The 13,208-nt window shown below is 39.0% G+C and overlaps 1 pseudogene; it reads left to right on the top strand.

Moving 5' to 3' along the window:
* Positions 1-6,164: 6,164 nt before the first annotated feature.
* LOC142627160 (NADPH:adrenodoxin oxidoreductase, mitochondrial-like) overlaps positions 6,165-13,208 on the top strand; it is a 64,476-nt pseudogene continuing 57,432 nt past the window's right edge.

Raw genomic sequence — 13,208 nt, 5'->3', positions numbered from 1 at the left:
TGGCAAACATTTGTCAGTAGCTTTCGAAACAAATCTGTTAAGGGTTGCAACTCGTCCAATGAGAGACTAGACTTCTTTGATGTTTTTTGGTGGCTTTATGTCTAGTATTACTTGGATCTTGTCAAGATTTGCTTCAATTCCCCTCTGTGAAATCATAAATCCTAGGAACTTACCTAATGAAACCCTGAAGGCACACTTGCTTCGATTCAACTTCATGTTATATCGTCTAAGCGTATCAAAGGTCTCCTGAAGGTCATCTAGGTACTTCTTCTCGTCCAAGCTTCATGTCAACCACATACACTTCTACATTTTGCCCTATCTGTGGACGAAATATATGATTGACCAACCTCTGATATGTTGCCCCTGCGTTCTTTAAACCGAAGGGCATCACTTCGTAACAAAACAGGCCATGACTAGTGATGAAGGATGTTTTCTCTTGATCTACCTCGTCCATCCTTATCTGGTTATAACCTGAGAAGGCGTCCATGAAGCTTAACAACTTATAACTAGCTATTGAGTCCACTAGCTAGTCAATGCGTGGCAATGGATAGCTATCCTTAAGGAAAGCCTTGTTTAAATCGGTGAAATCCACACACATTCTCCATTTTTCAATAGCCTTCTTGACCATCACCACATTAGCTAGCCAATCCGGGCAATAGACTTCTCAAATAAACTTTTCCATGGTTAACTTTTGAACCTTTTCCTTGATTGCATTATCTCGTTCAGGAGTGAAGACCTTCTTCTTCTGATGGACGAGTTGGGAGGAAGGATATACATTTAGAAGATGGGTAATGACACATGGGTCAATCCCTGGCATGTCTTCGTGACTCCATGTGAAAACATCAATGCTCTTCCTTAAGAACTGGACGAGGTCTTGCTTCTTCTTCTCTTCCATGCTTGTTCCAATCTTGGTAAACCTCTCTAGATTAATTTCGTCCCGAGGAATGTCTTCTAGTACTTCAGTGGGCTCTGCAGCAACCCTTCCCTCTTCTATACTCATTGCCTGCACATGCTCGTCCATAGCCAACATGGCTAAGTAGCATTCTCTAGATGCTAACTGATCTCCTTGCACTTGTCCTATTCCATAATCTGTTAGGAACTTGACAGATAGGTGGTAGGTGGACGTCACTGCCTTCCAATTATTCAGAGTTGGTCATCCAATGATAGCATTATAGGAAGATGAGTAATCTACGATAAGAAAATTCACCTCTTTTGCTATCTGCTGTGGATATGCTCCTACCACGACAGGTAGAGTAATAGTACACACTGGTTGTACCTTCATTCCTTCGAATCCAACTAAGGGTGTGTTCACTGGATGAAGTTGATCTCTTCCAAATCTCATCTGCTGGAAGGCACGATAATATAAGATATCTGCTAAACACCCATTGTCTATCAAACCTCTTCTAGTCTTATAGTCTTTTATGAGCAAAGTTATGACGATTGCATCATTATGTGGATGATGGACCCTTCCAGCATCTTCGTCTATGAAAGTGATAGCCTGCTCGTATGCCCTCCTCGTCCTTGGTGCTCGTAGGTCTTCCTTGACTGGGAAGATTGCCCTACTGAAGTTCCTCCTATTATAACTCTTATTTCTCCAAGTGGGGGTCGTGATGGCTCTTCTATCTTCCCTTTTAACTTCTCATCCTTGTGATCTCGTCCAAGAAAATTTCTCAACTTTCCCTGCCTGATGAGATTCTCAATTTGCTACTTTAAATCATAGCATTCGTCCATGTCATGCCCATTATCTCTATGGAAGCAATAATACTTGTTCTTATTGCGCTTAATAGTATCCCCCTTCATCTTTTCTGGCCACTTTAAGGATGGAACGTTCAAGGGCGTGTAGTGCAAATTTTGTCCTGAAGACGAAACTGCCTTCCTGTTGTCGCTATCCTTCTTCTCTCCTATCCGGGCCTTCTTTGGACAAGGACCTTGTTCAGGATGACGTGAGAGCTCCACTTCTGTCCGCTTTGCTCTCTTCCTCTTCTTGGCAATGATCATGTCTTCTGCATTCATGAAGCTTTGGGCTGAATGAATGAGTTCAGCCATTGTCTATGGTTCTTGATCATAGAGCTTGTGGATGAATAAATTTGAACTAACTCCATTGTGGAAGGCTGCTAATAGTAGCTTATCATCCATTTTGTCCACTGTCAAGGCTTCCCTATTGAAGCGAGTGATGAAGGACCGCAAACTTTCATTATGTCCTTGCTCTATAGTTAATAGGCTGGTCGAGGAGCGCTTATGCCTTTGACCTCCAATGAAGTTATTGATGAACAACTTACTCAGCTCTTCGAAGGAATTAACGGTATTTGGTGGTATCTTACTAAATCACACTAGTGCTAGTCCTTTAAGGGTGGTAGGGAAGGCCTTACACATTATCTTGTTTAGAACCCCTTGAAGGTGCATTGTGGTCTTGAAAGTGCATCGTGGTCTTGAAAGTGGCAATGTGATCACATGGGTCACGCGTTCCATCATATGAGTCTAACGCAGACATCTTGAACTTGGAAGGCAAGAGGTGACTGTTGATGGAAGCTATGAAGGGGGAATCAGTTCGATGAACCAAGTCATCTATAGGATTCGTCCTTCTCATATTTTCCCTCATCTCGTCCATGGCTTTCCTCATTTGATCCATCTCCTTTTCCAAGTGTGGCACCCTACGCAAAGTGGTACCCCTTGAGTGATTCTCGCGCTCAACATTTTCTCCTTCTCTTACTTCTTGACTCTGAGCTTGTCCTTCGACACATCGTTCATGACATTGCCTTCTTTGGTTGATTTCCCGAGTAAGCTCTTGGTTCTGACAGGTTAGCTCTGCCATGGCAGCTGCTATAGACTGCAGTTGTTGGACGGAAGGCGGTTGCATAACAGGCGCTGACTAGTGAGCACAGTTGGGGTGGCTGGAAGTGTTTCACTCTCCTAGTGGCCTGGACTAGTGGCCATTGACCTTGTCCGAACCATACAGCCTTTTATCAAAGAAAAATAAATTGCAAAAAGATAAAAATAAAATTTTTTACTTTTCCACATACGGTGCCAACTGATGATGCAGAGAAAATCAGTAGGCTGAATGCTTCGGGCTTCAATGAGCTAGCAGTTGCTTGGAAGGCCTGAAAAGAAAGGAAAACAAGATCAAAGGTAACCAGGGTGAACTAGCCAAGAACCCTCCGATACTTAAATTAGTTTTCTCTCTAAAACTCAAGAATTCCAACTTTAGGAGTGGTGAAAACTTACCTTCATTTGATATGTATGAGTCCTTTTATAGTGAGCTTTGGAGTGGTTACTTGTTTAGTAACTTCCTCAACATGGATGGAAGTTAGAAGATTCAGACTTAACTTCCACAACTGCTATAAAAGTTAGAAGGTTCAAACTTATCTTCTATAACTGCTATTAGAAGTTAAGAAGTTAGTGGGAAGTTAGAGCGATGAATAAGGATTTTTCTTGTATTTCAGAATAGTAGAACGTGATCTGGATTATAAGCTTTTGAATATAAATTTACCTTGAGAATTTCTATGTGTTAGAAGGTCATCCAGGTGCTTCCATGTTGGACAACCTTCTTACACTTGGACAACCTTCTTGGATTGGGACTGCTCTTCAAGACTTGGACGACCATATGGACGAACAGGAGATAGTCCAATTTTTGGTTCACCATCAAAATATATTATATATTTTTTGGTTCTATGGGATAATAAAACACTCAATAATTTAAAAGATAGAAAAGTTTACCATCTAAGTAAACCCAAAGAGAAACAAATAACACTACCCAAATGAATTTAACTAAGGATACAGAACTATTTTGGCTCACCACTCTATCATATATAGATTATCGCCACCCGAGAGATAAGAAACTGAGACTCGCCACCCAAAGGATAAGAGTAAATTTAGAAGAAATCCATCTTCTGAAAATCACAAGGTTTTTAATTCTGAAAATACACTTTGAATATTATTTGATTCAGCCAAATGCTTAAATAAAGCTTGGAATTGCCCCTCAAGCATAAGAAAACGTAAATAATAACAAATACATTCACTTAGTCTGACAAATCAAATATGACTCATAGAAACTTAGAAACACAACAAAGTACTTGTCTTCCTCGGAGAAATAAAACATAAAGTTTAATTCATCCTAGGAGCTATGTCATCAATAAATTGTTGGGCAAACCTCCAAAACCATTTGCCCAACAAAGCTTGATTAAACTAGACTAACTTCTAAATGCCTAGTCTGCCACTTGAAAGTGGTTCACACTTCACAGACTTTCCTTCCATTCACTAGGTGGAATTTGAATTCGTCTCTAACCCTGCCCCACAAGAAATCCCTCTACAACGTCGGTATATGCCGGACAACTCCCAGGAAATAAGACAAGTAGTATGTAGGGAGGTTGGATACGGGTGCTCTTTATAAGTGTCACTCTACCCTTCTTCCATGCGACTTTCACCTTAAAAGTGAATCCCAAGGGAAGCCCCAAATAAATCATTAGAAGCTTATATACTTTGCACCACAAAATATCTGTCAAGGCATCAACATTCGATACATCACCCACTAGAACAAATTTAGATTTCCCTGGATTCATCTTCTACCCCTAAATGGCCTGAAACAACACGGAAACAGCTTTCAAATGCTAAATTTGATAGCTAGAATTTGAAAAAACATGACCATGGGAAGAAAGTTAGAGTTTGAAAAATATGTTCATTGAATGAAAGAATATTTAAATGGAATATAGTTTAAAGAATATAGAGCCGGATGTGGAGTGTTTTGAAAGTAGTTTCTTATGTTAAAATTTGGCTAGGCCAATGCTATTGCTTTAAGTCCACAATTTGTTTTCAGTCATCATACCAAGAGTGAGAAAGAAACAAAAACAAAAGGAGAAGCATAGAATAACTCTCTAAGTCTGGTTTCTCTTCAATTTAGAAACCTCTAATTCTCTCCTATTTTTGGATGTAAGGAGACATGTGGTATTTAAAGAATCTAATGGTCATTAAAAGATCACATCCCAGATGAATAACTCTGTCACTATCTTTGGTTTTGGTCTTTGAAACTGCCGTTACCCCTTCTTCGCTCTCCATCACAACTCACAAGTAGCCATACTCTTACGCACAAAACATGACTATATTGAAAGACTACAGACAGCTTTAGTACATGATAATGCTGAAAATCGTCAGTAAATTGGATAGTCCCCACGTGCCCTCGATGACCTGCGGAACACAAATAAAGTGAAAACCTTGCAGAGAGTACCGGTGTGGTACCGGCCAAAGACTCTCCGAATGTTAAGTTAGAAAAGAGAGTTTTCTATCACTCTAGAGTGCTAGAGTTAGGGTATTATTATGCGTACCTTGATTTGTGAGGGTTTTGGGGTTTTTATAGTAGTGTAGAGCTGACTTACATTTCTTGATGGAGAAGGTATTTCCTTATAGAGAAGATCCTCTTCAGTGCCCATATATCGTGAGATTTTTTCTTTGTAGGGATTCTAAGCGTGAGATGCAAGACATTTTCATATTAGGTTTCTTGGAGACTACATAGGCCACGTAGGTGCCACATGGCTCCGTTACTTGTCTCCCTTGTATTCGTCTGTCTCATTGGAACTATCCATTACGAAGAATCCGCTCGTCTTACTTAAGTTCTTCCACTTCAAAGGGTCCGTCTATCTATCTGCCTTTCTGTCCGAGACACGATTCCTTCTACTAGTTCCTTGACTGTTATGCCATCTAGACCATCTCTTTTGGCAACACCGTCGCTTATGGCTAATTCTGTTGATTGGATCTGTCTTCCTTGGGATTTATCCCTATCAGTACACACAAACCATAAACAAGGTTTCATAACTCTTTAAATAGAAGACTAATACCTATTCCTAGTAGAACTAGGATTTCCTAGAACCCTTATAAGACTTGGACTCTTGGGTTTTTAGTACTAAGCCCAACCAAATAACTAAACTAAAATAAAACTAAAGTAAGACCTAATGAACTATTAGCACGGTCTATTCTCCAATATTATGAACTTACAAAATTGCCCTTGATACATAAAATCAAATCAAATATAATAAATATGTCTTCCCACGCATCAACTTCTTAGTCTAATGGAGTAGTTTTTATTCTATTTCTTTATATTCCTTCATATACACACACAACATTTGGAATTGAAACCTAAAATCAATACCTGCATAAAGCTCAAATTCTCAACAAAAATGGTGATCTTCGAAGCAAGGACCCAGACCTGGCTTTGCAGAAGTTTTTCAACTCTCTCTTCCCATCCATTGCGTGTTTGTGTCATTCGAAGTGGACCTACTAGCTTCTACATTGCTTAAAAGGTAAATCTCTCTCTCTCTCTCTCTCTCTCTCTCTCTCTCTCACACACACACACACACAAAAATGTATGTATGTATGTACGTTTGGTTGCTAAGAAAGTAAAGGAATTCATAATTACAAGCTTCATTATTTTTCTGTGTTTGAAATTGAATTGCGAATGAATAGATGCTGGAGGCACATCAAGATGTGGAGTTGATATCATCGATATATTGCCAACTCCATTTGGACTAGTATGGTCTGGTGTAGCACCTGATCATCCTGAAACAAAGGTGAAGAAAGTATTTCAATTTTTGCTTCTTCACGATTTTGTAATAATTATAAGGATTAGCTACAAAATCGATTGTAGCCTTAGGTTACAAACTCACTCAATATCTTTTTGTTGGAGGTGAATTTTGACAAATCCACCATTGGATAACATCTTCTTTTTATATCCTCCATGTTTGCAAAATTTCAAGAAAATTAAAGATTAATAACTTTGTCATCAATAAAGCTTTAAATTGCAAGTTTTTGTAATTTAAAATTATACATAAAATATAATTTTATAGATTATATAGTAAATAATATTTAATTAACACAAAATTTGACATGTGTATTAAGAGCGTAAAGAACATGCAATTCAACGGTTAGATTTTCAAAATATGTAGTAATATTTATTTTATTGAGTGAGTTTATAGCCTAAAGCTGTAACCAATTTTATAACTAAACTTTGTCCTAATTATAATTGAATAGCATGTCGTGTGGGTCACAATTTGTATGTCTTAGAGATGATTCCAAGGCCTATTGAGGTGTTTAGTCAAATTATTCTAATGTTTGTTATTAAATACTTGTTTTAATTGAGTTTAGTTTACCAGAAAACTTGCAACAGATTGTCATCAACGAGTTTTCTCGGGTTGCACGCCATGACCGGTGCTCATTTCTTGGAAATGTGGCCCTTGGGTCCTCAGTTTCCCTTTTGGAGCTTCGCGAGTTGTACCATGTGGTGAGAACGCTAGCACTAACGTTGCTTTACTGTGCAGGAATTTTTTTATTATTATTTTTTTAAAAAATCTTTTTGGTGGTAAAAATGGTTCTGAGTGTTAAATTTGTTTGACTAACAGTTTAACAATTTGATCAGGTTGTTCTTGCCTACGGTGCTGAAAGTGACAGAGTGCTTGGTATTCCAGGAGAAGTAGGTTTAATAAGAACTAGAGTTTGCTTGGTTGTTTCTTCAGTTTGTCAGTGCTCAGTAGGACTGCTATCCTTGAAAATATCTAATGCAGAGTCTTGGGTTTAGATGAAACGCTGAAGATTGGAGTTTGCTTACTGTTTTTTATGTAATAAACTTTTTCTAGGATCTGGTTGGCATTCATTTAGCCAGAGAATTTGTTTGAGACCCCTTCTACCCTTGTCTTTTTCTCCTTTGTATTGAAGGCCTCTCAGTGCTCATCCAAAAAGCTGCCCGAAACCAACAAATCAATGGAATTTCCATTGGTAGAGGCTGCCCAATAATCACTCATCTCTTCTTTGCCAATGACAGCCTCCTTTTTTGCAAAGCAAAGGACCAAGAATGTCAGAAACTTGTCAATATCCTTAATAGCTATGAAACGGCTTCAGGGCAGAAAATTAAGACTGACAATTCATTAGTCTTCTTCAGCCTAACCACCCCTCAAGATAGAAAGGAAAGCATTCTGAATATCCTTGGTCCAATGCAAGACTCCACGCATAACAAATACCTAGGGCTCCCCTCCATCATTGGAAAATCCAAAACTTAGGTGTTTGTGGAAATAAAGGAACAAGTGGCTAAAAACCTTGCTGGTTGGAAAGGAAAACTTCTTTCAATTGGAGGGAGAGAGATTCTTATCAAGGCGGTAGCCTAAGCAGTGTCCACATATACGATAAGTTGCTTCCAACTCCCTAGGACTTTATGCAAGGATCTAGAAAATATGATGCGGAATTTTTGGCGGGGGCAAAGGGATGAAAAGAACAAAATGGCTTGCGTCAGCTAGAAGAAGATGTGTAAATCAAAGCTTCATGGAGGGATGGATTTCCGAAACCTCCAAGATTTCAACCTAGCCATGTTGGCCAAGCAAGGATGGAGAATACTCACCAATCCCTCCAATGCTTGGAGGAGCATCCACAATAGTCTTGAAGTAATTAAGAGGGGTACAAGATGGAGGGTAGGCAATGGTCGACAAATCCTTATTTGGGATGATAAGTGGCTGCCAACGCCAACATCTTACAAAGTGATCACACCCCAAATAGATTTTGAAAACTATCCTATGGTTTCCTCTCTTATTGACAATGATACTAGATGGTGGAAAGTAGAAGTGGTCAGATCCATCTTTTTACCCTTTGAAGCTAGCACGATTTTAAAAATTCCCCTGAATTACAATTTACCCGAGGACAGCCTCATCTGGTTAGGCAATAAACAAGGAGTTTTTACGGTCAACAGTGCATACCACATTGCCTCAAGCCTAACGGATTCAAATGAGGAGGGTGAGTGTTCATCAAATGACTCAAGAACCTTACTGTGGAAGAGGATTTGGCGCCAGAAAGTTCCACAAGAACTCAAAATTTTTGCTTGGAGGACTTGTGTAAATGGCCTTTCCACCATGCACAACTTAAGTCATAGAGGTATCCATTGCTCAAGCTTCTGCCCTCTATGTGACAAGGCCATTGAATCCACTGCCCGTGCGCTACTCCTTTGTGATCATGCCAAGTTGACCTAGGCAAAATGGCATAATTGCCCAGTTGAAGTAACTTCCTTCTCCAGAGAACTAGTGGATATTGCCTTGGACTTCATTGAGAAAGGTTCCCCAAATGATTTGGAGCTCTTCTTTGCAGTGGCATGGTCCATCTGGTGGAATCGCAACAAAGCATTATATGAGGACTCGGGTTCCCCTCCAAGTCAAATATGGGAAATGGCAAACATAATTCTTGGTGGATATAAGGATGCATGTTCCCTCCCTACTCTCTCTAGCCCCAACCCCAACGATTTGGACAGTCCCTCCCTCAGGTTTCTTCAAAGTTAATGTTAATGACGCAGCTTCAGATGATGGCAAGCCCTCATGCATTAGAGTGATAATTCGTGACTGTCAAGGCTCTCCCATCGCAGCCTCAAGCAGGATCCTTCCAGTACCTTTCTCTTCTGAGATCACAGAAGCAATGGCGTTGCAAGAAGGGGTGCTACTTGCGTCGAAAATGGGGATTTCTCAAGCCATTTTTGAATCTGATGCTCTCTCAGTTGTTCAAGCAACCAACGAAGGAGTCCTGGGTGGTGAGCTGGGGCACATCATCCAGAACGTTAGTGGCAACAGAGCTGCCCACGAACTTGCAAGAGCAGCAAGATTTTCAAGAGTTTCTTAGGTTTGGAAGGGCATTAGCCCAAGCTGTGTAAAGCATGTAATTTTAGATGATTGTGGCTTTTAGCTGCTCTTGTAGTTTATTCTCTCTGTTGTAATTCAATTTCATATGAATGAAATTTCATATGTTTTCCTATCAAAAAAAAAAAAAGATTGCAAAAACCTAGATCACGACTTGGAGAACACTGATACAGCTGTCATTCTTGGCCAGGTAAGTTCATGTTTTATTGATTGTACAGAAGCAATGTATTTTATAGATCATTGTCCAAATATTCCTCTTTATAACACAATAAGTAATCACATTTAGGACATGTATTGCAAAACTAATAGGTAGTGTATGGTCCCAGATAAGGAGCCCAACTTATGGTCCGTTTGAATTGAGGGAGAGGGAGGGGGAGTAGAGTAGAGTAGAATAGATTTAGCACAAAATTAGCTTATTTTTAGCCAACTCTACTCTACTCTCCTCCACTCCCCTTCCATCCAAACAGGCCATTAGGGACAAGGAGGAATTAGTTAGCGTATGGTTACAAGTTACAACAACAACAATAACAACCAAGCTTGAATCCCAAAATGTTTTTGGACTAATATGTATTCTACAATTGAACTAAAAATATGATCCTACATGGGCCAATGAGCTCTAGCTCAATTGGCACCTTCTCTTGTTGTAAGTGCTAGTTAGACGGTTGAGATCGTGGATTTAAGAGTTATTGGGTGCATGTGTAACTTAACAATAAAAAAGACCCTAGATGGAGTGAACTTGCTTATTCTGTTTGATATGACCTATACCAAATAGTTTGGATTAAATTCTGTTAAGTAGAGAAATGATATGTGAATCGGAAAACAGATACGTAGAAACTATACTCGAAGATTGATGTGCTAGAGAACAATAAAACATGGATGGAAAGCATATAACATTAACATGAGATTCCAAAAGTATGAGGTTGTAAATTAAAAATATTTGTTGGTAAAAAAAATCTTTGTCTAGACTTTCAGGGTAATGTAGCTCTTGACGTAGCACGTATCTTTTTACGACCAACAACAGAATTGGCAACAATTGATATCGCAAGTCATGCTTTGGCTGCTTTAGAGGAGAGCTCTATCAGGTTTCTTGTCTTGCCATTATGTAGCAGCTTGATAAACTTATGACTTGTGTGTTATGTTTTTAAGTTAACAAATAATGCAGGAAGGTGTTGTTGGTTGGAAGACGTGGACCAGTCCAAGCAGCTTGTACTGCTAAAGAGCTACGTGAAATTCTTGGTAAATCTTGAATTTACTTGTTTTGGCACAATGTTAACTAATATTCATTTCCCTTTTCTATATTACAGTGCATTTAGTTTTTGGTGTAGCACAGATAAATTATCTCATGGAGAGTATATTCATGCCAAAAGTTAAAAAGTAAAATAAAACCCACTACAACAAACTGTATTTTTAGTGACGAATTTTGGCGATGAATTTATTATTATTTTTTTTTTTTGGTCACAAAAACGTATCCTACATCGACAAAATTTATCTTCTTCGCTATGTATAAAAAAATTAATAAAATGTAGCGACGAAACCTAGATTTCATCGCTATATGCTATGTTGAATGTAGGCCGCCAAACGAAAATGTGGGCGCGAAACTTTATAAATCTACACCGACGAGAAGATTTCGTCACTAAAAGTTTAATTTTTTAGCGACAACCCATTTCGTCGCTATAGGGGTTTCTAATTCCCTTAACCCATTTCAACAAATATATTTCACTTCCCACCTTTGTTTTAGTCACTTCCCTCCCAAGCACAAACTATTGTCCCCAGCCCCTACTCTCTTTCCCTTCCTTTCTTCCTTTCTCTAACAAAGCCAAACGTCAGCCGACCCTTCGCCTCCCACCCCCAACAGACAACCCTTCGCCTCCCTTCCCCTCACAAACCCATCCTGACCCTCCCTTCTCCTCACAACCACCCTTCCCCTCACAACCACAGCCAAAACGGATGTCGACGCCAACGCTGCTGCCACACCCCCAGCCAATGGTAAAGTTTACTTTCTCCAATCTTCTTAGCCTCCCCTTCGCCGATATCCTTTCTCCCCTTCTCCGATCTCCCTTCGCAAATTAACTCTTGAATTGAATTTTAGGCTTGATTTGATTTTTTGTTCAAAATTTTTTCCAAGTTATGCAACCCACCCACTCAATGGGTTTTGAATCTATGAATTAAACCCTTTTGAGCCAGAGATCATTTGTGAAATTTTTGCTTATTTTTTTTGAATTTGGAACCTGTGCCTTTGTAACTTACCAATCAGACCTTGTTGATTTTGTGTCATTTTTATTTTGGCGATTCTTATTTAGTGTATCACTATTTGGGTTTCATGTTTCAATTCCAAGTTGCAAAGGCTTCTAGGGTTTAGGTTATTATGTGCATTGGTGGCAAGGAAGTTGATTCCGTACCATACCGGCCAGTACAACCGATATTTACCATTCCGTTACCTCCGCCGGTACAGAAACATGGTTGTTTCATTTCGGTTTAAATACGGGCCATACCAGATCGTTCCGACCATACTGGAAAAATACCGCATTTCGGCCAGTAAATGCATACCGGACGGAAGCAAGAAAAAGAAGAAAAAAAAAGTTCTCACTCTCCCATCTCTCCACTCACTGGCATCACTCACAGTTGCTCAAACTCATAGCGCATGGTCTTTCCTCCCTCAAATTCTAGGTCTTCTTGACATGCAAAACCGACGTTCTCTTTCTCTCTTTCAGATTTACTTTCTCTTTCCTCCGGCATTCTCTTTCTCTCTGATTTACTTTATCTTTCCTCTTTCTTGGTGCGTCCAACTTAAGCCAGCCAATAGATTTACTTTCGGCTTCTTTAAACACCCAATAAAGTTGATACCTTGCAAAGTTTATGTATAAAGTCAAAAGCAACTTTTATATGTCAGATTTTTTTTCATTTTTTTAATTATTTCCTAGCCCCTAAAAACTGTCAAAAGTCCTCTCAAATGTCTCTCAAATATCAGTTGTTCTATTTTTTTTGTTTAAGCCCTCAACTAGTTCACGTGTGAAAGGTAAGCTTAGTATTTTGAATTTAACTTGATTTTTAATTCTTTTTATAGATATAGATGTATAGACTTGGGCTTGGGCTTGTGTTGGGTTTAAGATTACAAATTAGTTTAATCTATGAATTTATATATATATATATATGGGCTTTAAACACTATTTATATTTATATATATATAGCGGTAAACCCGAAACGGTACACCGGTATTGACCGGTATTCGAAATATATCATACCACTGGTCAAACCGGTACAACCTCCGGTACGGTATTGACTCCCTTGATTGGTAGGGTTGCTCAAAACCTGTTGGTTCTGAAGGGCCAATGCTTGGCTAATCCGTTTAGTGGCTGTCTCCGCTTCAAATTGTTTACTAAGATGGTTGGTGAGTTGCTATTTCTGTTTTGGGAGGTAAGTTAATATACATTGCAACTTTAGAAGTTCATGGTGTTGTGTGTAAACTGTTGTAATTTACAGTTTTATTAATAAAATTATGTGTATATATATGTGTTTGTTTTGCTTTAGTTTGCATTTGATTTGGTTGCTGAGAAAATGGGG

The sequence above is a fragment of the Castanea sativa genome, chromosome 1, assembly GCF_040712315.1.
Source record: "Castanea sativa cultivar Marrone di Chiusa Pesio chromosome 1, ASM4071231v1".
Lineage (NCBI taxonomy): Eukaryota > Viridiplantae > Streptophyta > Magnoliopsida > Fagales > Fagaceae > Castanea > Castanea sativa.
Note: the sequence above shows the minus strand (reverse complement) of the source record. Positions and strands in the feature narration are given on the sequence as shown.